We start from the raw sequence: 9,239 nt of genomic DNA, 5'->3' as shown, positions 1-9,239 counted from the left end.
CCTATCGGTTGCTCATTCCTTATATCATAGTTCCATTTCAGCGAAGCTGATTTGTAACCATAGCGTCGCTAAAACGATATTATTAAATGAATAGTAGTGCAATGCCTTCAAACCGATTAAATTTGAAATGAAGAGCATAGCTGTCTACATAGCTCACAAGATGTAGGTTTTGCCGAAGAACTGGTGCGGCTACCTGCTGGCGTGCCGAAATTTACTAACAGTTACTGGTAGTACGCCAACTGAGTGATAACGCTACACTACACATCTAGTTTGATCTAGCCGTTGTTGCGGTGTCATCCTGAAATTTAAAATAAACGTTTAACGTGCGGACCCGTGCTACCATCTTTGTTGCCCTGGGTTTGTAAGGCCATACCGACTTGGAAAGCGTGTATTTAGCATCTAACTCCGCTTTTAATGTGGAAGTCGAGAGTGCAGTTTCTCAGTAAAAGGTATTGAAAATACTTAGATGCCGCGTTAGAAAAGGGAACATGATTAGAAAGTACAAGTGCATTGCACCAGTAATGTCTTATCGTGCAACTCCCGTGATTTGCTGCGATAGCAGCTAATGCTAGAAGTCCGGTTTGCTTTGACCATTCTGTCAATCCCTTATTACATTCTTTCCGTTACGCTCACATCGAAAAACTACGACAATTTTTGCCGTCACAAGACCACTTCATCATCTCCGTTTCCCCATATATGCAGAGGGGAGAAAATTAAAGCTGCTGCACAAGAAGCTATGGTGCGATATATGCTTATTTCCGAGTCATTCGCACTAACCACTAAGCTATCATACGCCAGTGGTGATGGGCACTCATTGGAGGGCTTTGCGCTCCACACACCTGTGAGAGCAATACCGTCTGTTCATCTATTTCGGATGCCAAACCAGGAACACTACAGAAGACCAGCATTGTATTTTCTCCACAATATAGAAATTGTTATCGACAAGAAACGGCTGGGTGTTCGTGCCGTTCTTGCTTATCATTATCACAAACTTGGGGTTCATGACAGCGATGATGATAAGGTTTAAACGTGACACAAACATATTTCATTGCAAGAATGTTTAAACCCGTAAAGGAGTTTGCTTGTCACACGCGTGACACCGCTGCCTCTAAGGCCTTCAAAGGACACGTTTAAGGGGTAACATCAAATTGTTGGTGGAAACCAATGATGCCATCTTGTTTGCCGGCTTTTTCTTGAAAGTAGAAATTGTGGCAGCTGTGGTAGGCGATATATATATATATATATATATATATATATATATATATATATATATATATATATATATATGTATACACTATATAAAGTTTCCCTCCTATCTATGAAATTATTCTATCGGATATTTTTATGCACCCAAGGCTGTCAGAATGTTTACAGAATTTTCAACTACGCCTTTTGAAGCCGGACGTTTAGTTAGAGCTCTGTTGTCATCCTCTACAAATATTTTGTAAGACCCTAGCGTTAGGGCTGTTTTCTGTGCGGCAAGGCGAACACTGTTATGGGTGTAAACATTTTACAGTGTGGAGAGGATACACGAATAGTTGGGCGGTTGGGTGAAATGAATGTCAAAAGCATCGACACTATTCATTCCAACCAACAACGTCGCACTTACCAAGCGAAGAAGCTGACAATGGATTCACAGCTGGCATGTACTGAATACAGCGTGACCCACGTTACTTGAGCCAACCTCTTAATATTTTCAAATGCCACGTAGGCAGATGGAAGCACGCTAACGTTGTTTGCCCTCCCTTGGAGATCCTCAGAATATTTTTTTGGAATTCCGCCTAATTACATAGTTAGCCATGATTAGTTATGTAGGCAGGAAAAAAATGCATGGGGTTTTACGTCCCAGAAGCAGGATCTGATTATGAGACATGCCGTACTGGGCGACTCCAAAAGAATTTAGACCACCTGGGGTTCTTTTAACGTGAACGTAACCAGGATCTTATTTCGCATTTCGGCCGCCATTGAAATGCCGCCGCCATGGCCAGGATTCGATCCCGTGACCTCGTCCTTAACAGCGCAACACCAAAGCCACTAAGCAACCACGAGGGGTAATAGGAAAGAAGCCCGCGAATACACGGGAAAATCGCCGCGTGACTGCCCGGCCGAGGCATATCGCACATATTGGCCGCGTTCTTTCATGCTCGGAGAAACGCTTTTATGCAGCTTGCATTGAGCAACTCAAAGCTGTAATATCCTGGTCTACAACTTTCTCATTGACACACTGCATTTATATAATATTGGAGAAATTGACTCTTTAAATAACACTAGGTATGTAATTAGGTGGAATGCAAAAATAAATCTTTCAGTATCTTCAAGCGATGGTAAAGAACATTACCTTTTTTCTGTAATGCCACGTGGTACTTTCACATATTCAAGTACGGCTCAACGTACGTGGGACACCGGTTACATCAGCACTGGAAATCTTCAGCGAAATAGAAATTGCTCAAATTTCCGATATGGTACTGCGTCATGCGGTCTGAAAGATTAGTTTTAGTAGGAGTTTTGGCTTTACAATCTATTATACCCAGGTGGGACCTTCAATATGACTTATCGTCACAGAAAAAAAGAAATGTTTAATACAGCAAGTGCCTCATTATGGATGGCGCTATATCTTGATTTACACAAGAACTGTATTTAAAAAGTGGCATCAAGAGACCAAATTTCAGAGCAACATAAAACGTTAAGGAAGGAAGGAAGGAAGGAAAAAGGGGAGAAGGAAAGGCAGGTAGGTTAACCAGCTTAGCTCAACCGGTTTGCTACCCTACACTGGGGAGCGGGATGAGGGGGGATGAAAGATGGGGAGGAGAGAGAGAGAGAGCACATAGCACAGCACATTATCGTCAGTTACAGTCGGTCACTCTTGCGTGGTACGTACCATCACTGTCACCGCCGCTTGTCCAAGCCCGCCTCTTTCAAAAACCGAAGCAGTCCCTTTGTCGCCTTGAGCTGCGATGTCTTCTGTCGGCGATATGTGAAAATTGTTTACACTGACAATGGCCTATTGTCAAGGTGCACTAGAACGGACGCCAGGGACTGTCTCTGAACAATATATTCAGGGCAGTCACACAGATGTGTTCTAGCGTCTCCTCGCCAAGACAGGCATTGCAGAGAGAGATGACGGCCATTGCAATGCGAAATGAGTAAGATTTCGTGAATGCCATCCCTAGCCATAAGCAATAAAGCAGAGTGGCCTCTCTTTGGCAGAGTCCAGTTGGCATACAGAGATGCATCTGAGAGGGCGGGTGGTATTGACGATTGCTCCGGTTGGTCTGGCTGCTTGGTGTGCACCATAGAAAGAGCGTGATCTCCTGCGCACTCGAAGTGTGCTGGCTGCGTCGGACTGTTAAAGTGGTATGGCCTCTTCCTGTGTGTCTTCAAGAGCTGCCCAAGCGGCATTATCGGCGTTTTCGTTTCCTATGACGCCGCAGTGACTTGGCAGCCACTGAAACATCACGTGGTGTCCTTTCTCATGTGATTTATGGGGTAGGCATCAAATATCGAATACTTTGAGTCACTGAAGATTGACCATTGTTGTGGTGGTTCCCGATTGATGAAACAAAATGCAGCGCAATAAGCAGCTAGTTCCGCAGATGTGAATGTCGTTGGGTGATCAGTCCTAAAGCTAATGATAATACAATAACCTCTCAGTTGCCCGAGCGTTGGTTTAACAAATATTTCAGAGTAACGAACTTATATAAAATCCCCGGCAGTTTTCCTATGCATTCAATGCAAAAATCTTTCAGTTAAACGAAGTCCTGAAAAGCGAATATTTCAGTTGAACGAACTTGATCAGCGGACCCAGGCTCATTTTTGAAATCAGCTCAACGAAGTTTTGCGCTCTGCAACACTGGCGTAGCCGACGCCCGCCGCCTCCAAATCACCCCCCCCCCCCCCCCCCCAGTGGTGGCGGCTATGTGCAGAGCGACAGTGAGCTGGTTACCTGTGCTAAGCTAACAGAGCTGGAAATTGATTCCACTGGTTAGTCCCGAAGAAGAAGAGTGGGACGAGGAGGATGCACTGGCAGAGGCAGATTCAAATCCTGTAATTCCAGCCAAGATTGTAGGCTACCTTGGAAAGTTGCGAGACTTCGTGTCTCAGCAACAGACTGTGACAGAGGAAGTGCACAAAAACATTGACTCTCCGTTCAGTTTTGTTACCTCATGCGCTTGAAGAAAGCGCCAGTGCAAATGAAAATTACATTTTTTTTTAAATGAGATATGCGGCAGCGTAACTGTTACGCACTTGGTATATATTGATGTACATTACTAGATAAATTTCATTTCACATTTTTGACTCGATCTCTGCTGTGACCTATGCTCTTCCAGATTCTAGTGAATATTCCGTTTTTTTTATTATTTAATAATACTGTCAGCCCATGAAGGGCCGTTACAGGAGTGGAAAATACAAACACATACAAGGATACAGTATGACAACAAAAGCAAGTAAATGAACAGCAGCAGACATTTCAGCAGGGACGCGAATTGGTTTGGATTTTATGCATTTTACAAACTTCCCCCCCGAAATAAGAAACAAAATGAACAGATACACCTTTGACAAAGTTACGATATACATATTTGTTAGCGGCAAAAAGAATAACGTGTACACATTGCAAAAACTCCTCAACGCATGAGGCCGACATGACAGAGTCGGGGAGCGCATTCCATTCCGCAATACCTCTCGGGACAAAGCTGTACTTAAAACAGTCATTTCTGACCTGAGGGGGTGTGATGTACTGGCTATGACGATGTCTGGATGTTTCATTTGTCGAGATTTTGAAGAAGTTGTGTTTGTCGACAAGCAAGTGACCATTAATGATAAGGTAAATTAGTTTCAGTTGCTCATACTTGGTACATAAGTCTAGCGGAGGTAAGTCGGCAAGCTTACAAAGTTCAGTGGGGGATTGGCAGTAGCGATACTTGTTAAATATGAACCTCGATGCTAACCTCTGGATTCTGTCAATCTTTTGTTGGTTGGATTTAGTGTAGGGATCCCATACAGCTTTAGCATACTCCAAGATAGGACGTATTAAGGATTTGTAGGCTAAAATTTTGACCTCAGGTGTCGACGCACTTATATTCCGTCTTAGGCTCCAGAGCGCTTTGCTGGCCTTACCACATACAGCATCAATGTGTTGATTCCATCTGAGGCCAGAAGTGAACGTTACTCCTAGATACTTATGTTTCTCGACTCTACTAATAGTTATACTATTTATATTGTAAGGGTAACGCAAATTTTTTTTTCTTTCTCGTTATGGACATAACAACAGACTTAGCTGCGTTTAGTTCCATCTGCCAGTCGTCACACCATTTTTTAATTATTTGCACACTAGACTGTAAATTGGCTTGATAATTACTATCCCGAATTTTATTATACATCACACAATCATCAGCAAACAGCCTGACAGGGACACTAATATTACTGGGCAAGTCATTTATAAAGATGAGAAATAAAAGAGGACCTAGGACACTTCCTTGCGGAACTCCGGACACAACACGGGAAGGGCGTGATGTGCACCCCCCGAATTCAACGTATTGTTCTCTAGAAGAAAGGTAAGATGAAAACCACTGAGTGATTGCGGGGCTCTGAAATACAGAATCAATTTTTATGATTAACTTCGGATGGGACACTTTGTCGAATGCTTTCGCAAAGTCGAGGAAGATTATGTCTGTTTGACCACGGGAGTTTAGCGTTTCAGAGAGGTCATGTACAATTTCAATGAGTTGGGTGGTTGTTGAGAGCCGTTTTCGGAAACCGTGCTATCGAGGAAAAAACAAGTTGTATTTGTCCAAGCAAGAAACTAATTGTTTATTAAGAATTTAGCGAACTTTCTGTTAAGTGAACTATTTCCTTGGGTCCCTTGAAGTTCACTCAAGTGTGAGTTCACTGTAGTTCTTGCTGGGATAACCACAACACAGGAAGAACACTGGATTTTTGTTTAACCCCCATTCTAAATATGTACATTGTCCGCGTACCTATGGGGCAGAAGAAGCAGAGAAAGTTGTTTCAGCACAGGCGACGGCAGCTCAGACTTTTTCCCGGTTCCTGGTTCACTGAGATGTACCGTGGGGCTGATAAGTCACCAAGGGGTTATCGATGGTTTGAATGCAGCGGTGAAGCCCGAGGGAGGTTTGTCGTTGTACTGGATGATAGTTTTAGAGAATGATGCGTGGCGCCTGTCTGAAGGTAGTGTTGCAAAGTGGTAATATGTGAGTTTGCATTGGATGGTCCCGAGTAATCACAATAGTTGCCTCTGTTGACGTGCACCTGGGCTAATCAAGGCAAACTCTGAGTGCCTGAGCTTGTGCTGCCTGCAGAACACGAATACTTGTTTTGCAGGTGTTGTTCAGTACAGGTAGACTATATATTAAAGAACCGAGAAAGAGAGCTCTGTAGAGCTTCAGCATTGCGTGTACTGGCATCCCCCACGTCTTTCCTGTCAAGTATTTCGACAACTGGGAAGTTGCTGTCATGTGCCGTTTCATGTAGGCCACGTGTGGGCTCCAACAGAGGTCTCAGTCAATAATTACGCCAACAAATCTGTGGGTTATGACATAGGAAATGGTCCGCCCATTGACTGAGATGACATAAGGCGTCAATGGTTTGCGAGTAAATGCCACTAGTGCGCAGTTTTCTGGTGATATACTGAGGCCTTGTTTACACAAGTAGCTCGCTGTCATGGTTGCCGCTCTTTGAAGCCACACACATGTTGAGGACGTGTGACTACCGATGTCTAGACACAGATGTCGTCTGCGTATTTCGAAATTTTGATGGTAGTTGGCAAGTACTCTGCAAGTCCAACAAGAACGAGGTTTAATAGCGTCGGGCTGAGAGCACCGCCTTGAGGAACGTCCCTGCTGCTATAGCGTCGCGTAGTTGGGCCATCGTCAGTTAACACAAAGAATGATCGTGAAGATAGGTAAGTTGCAATCCAGAAAAAGATTCGAGCACCTAAGCCAACCGTCGCAACAGCGTCGAGCATAGCCTCATGTAATACGTTATCGTATGCCCCTTTCAACACCTAAGGATAAAGCTGCAGATGAAACAACAATGACAGTCACGTAGGGTAGGTAGGTTTGTGCGCGTTGTTCTACTTAACAATGAAGCGAAAAGTATGCGCGTTTAACTCAAGTTCCCAAAGGGCTTATACTGACCACAACGCCACCTCTCATTGATTCACGAATACTATATGGACCAGCCATATTCAAATATAAAATGTTTGACTGCCTCGAACAAAGAAAACTGGATTAGCAGAAGCGTTCGGCTGAAAAGCTTCCAATAAAGTGATAAAAAATCACGCCAAATAAATAAGTCTAGGCCCCACAGTCAAGGCGAGTCGGAGGGTACAAAAGTTTGTCTATACAGCTAGTTAGAATTCCATATCATGTAGCAGTGTAATACAGATAGGAAGTTGCGTACACGAGGAAGAAGTAAAAGTGAGGCCTTAGTATTGCCATTAGCATTATTTGCCCGTTTCAGCACTTTTGAGCATATCTATCTATCTATCTATCTATCTATCTATCTATCTATCTATCTATCTATCTATCTATCTATCTATCTATCTATCTATCTATCTATCTATCTATCTATCTATCTATCTATCTATCTATCTATCTATCTATCTATCTATCTATCTATCTATCTATCTATTTACGTGTACCCAGCGGGTTTAGCTGCTGAGGCCACCTGTGGCAGTGAAGCCATCGTGCTCGTTCCATCGTCACCACTCTTGCTACATGATCTGACTCTCGTCATGCCGTCGTCGTCTCGCCTTCTACCTCGACCCAGTGCCCCAAGTTGTTTAAGAGCTTGGGCCTCTAGGCATGTACCTGTGGTCGTGATGCCGTCGTGGTCACAGCATCATCGTCATTGAAGCTTTGTTAGGCCATTCTCGCCATGCGATTATCTTCCCACCACTACCATCATAAAGTGCTCGTGCATTGGTTTTCACACCGCCGTAGTGTGCCGTCATTATCGCTCCATGGTCGTTGATCTAGATTTGTCATCAAACACTGGTCCTACTTTCGTCGCCACGCCATCCTCATCACATATTCATCAACATACCGTTCTCGTCATAACCCCTTCATTGTTCTATCGGCGTCAGTCTTTCATCGTCATTCTGTGGCAATCGTCCTGCGTGTTTTGATATAATCGTGATTATGCTGTGGTTGTCATGGCGCTGGCGTCAGACAGTCGCTGTCCTGCATCCCTTGTCAGACCGTCGTCGCCATGCCTTCGCAGTCAAGCCGTCGTCACCCCAACTTTGTAAACGGACTCTCGTCATAGTCATTACGTAATCGTCATCACCTAATCGTTGTACTAAAGTCTTCTTGATACACTCGTCGTCAGGCCATTTTCATCAAACAATCGTCGTCCCCTTAATGTCCCCATACCGTCGCCATGTCATTGTCGTGATCGCGTCGTCATCATACAGTCGTCCTCATGCATTTGTTGTTATACCGTCGTCCTGATCCCATGGTGGTCATGCCATCGCGTTTATTGAAGGCTTGTTTACCGTTTGCCGTCCAAAAATAGTCATCTCATTGTCCTCACGTCATCATCGTCACCGCGTCATCGCTGTACCTTTGTCATCATTTTAAATTCATCATCTCATTGACGTCCTGCCATCGTCGTTATACCATCTTTAAGCTGTTTCACATACTGCCACTGGAAAGGGAAAAAATTGTTGCAACCTCACGCGTCGCAAAAATATATTTAGAGGGATCATTTCACATGATTTTGATACTCACTCGTGGAGGAGTTATTTCGATGATTGTGAAAGCAGTTCTTCTATTGCGCAAGATAAATAGCTCAGTATCCTGTTAGCGCATTAGGAATTTATGTTAGAAATGTTAGGAATTTCTGCATTGCCTTAAGCAGACCCGTCGAAGTAAAAGAGAACATGTACGTTTACTGCATGCACAGAAATGCGAAAGCGCACATGCAGAGCTTGTAACAAAAAATTCGGCCCTTTTTTTTCTGATCTTTCCTTTCATAGTTGCATGCTTACACTATACAGAATATTTTAGTCCGTAACTGGAAGCATACAAATATCAGTTCGCTCATTCGATAATGCGCGCATCTTTTGATTTATGTAGTAACACGTCTGCATGAACCCGGGCACATGAGCGATAGAACATATCAGCCTCTAAACATTATTCCATATCCAATACACTTTTTAAAAAAAACATTACTTTAAATATGTTTAGAGAAGCCGATCCCCGATGTATGCGAGGTCC

Source organism: Dermacentor albipictus, chromosome 2, assembly GCF_038994185.2.
Source record: "Dermacentor albipictus isolate Rhodes 1998 colony chromosome 2, USDA_Dalb.pri_finalv2, whole genome shotgun sequence".
NCBI lineage: Eukaryota > Metazoa > Arthropoda > Arachnida > Ixodida > Ixodidae > Dermacentor > Dermacentor albipictus.
The sequence above is the reverse complement of the archived record's forward strand: the minus strand, read 5'-3'. Positions refer to the sequence as shown.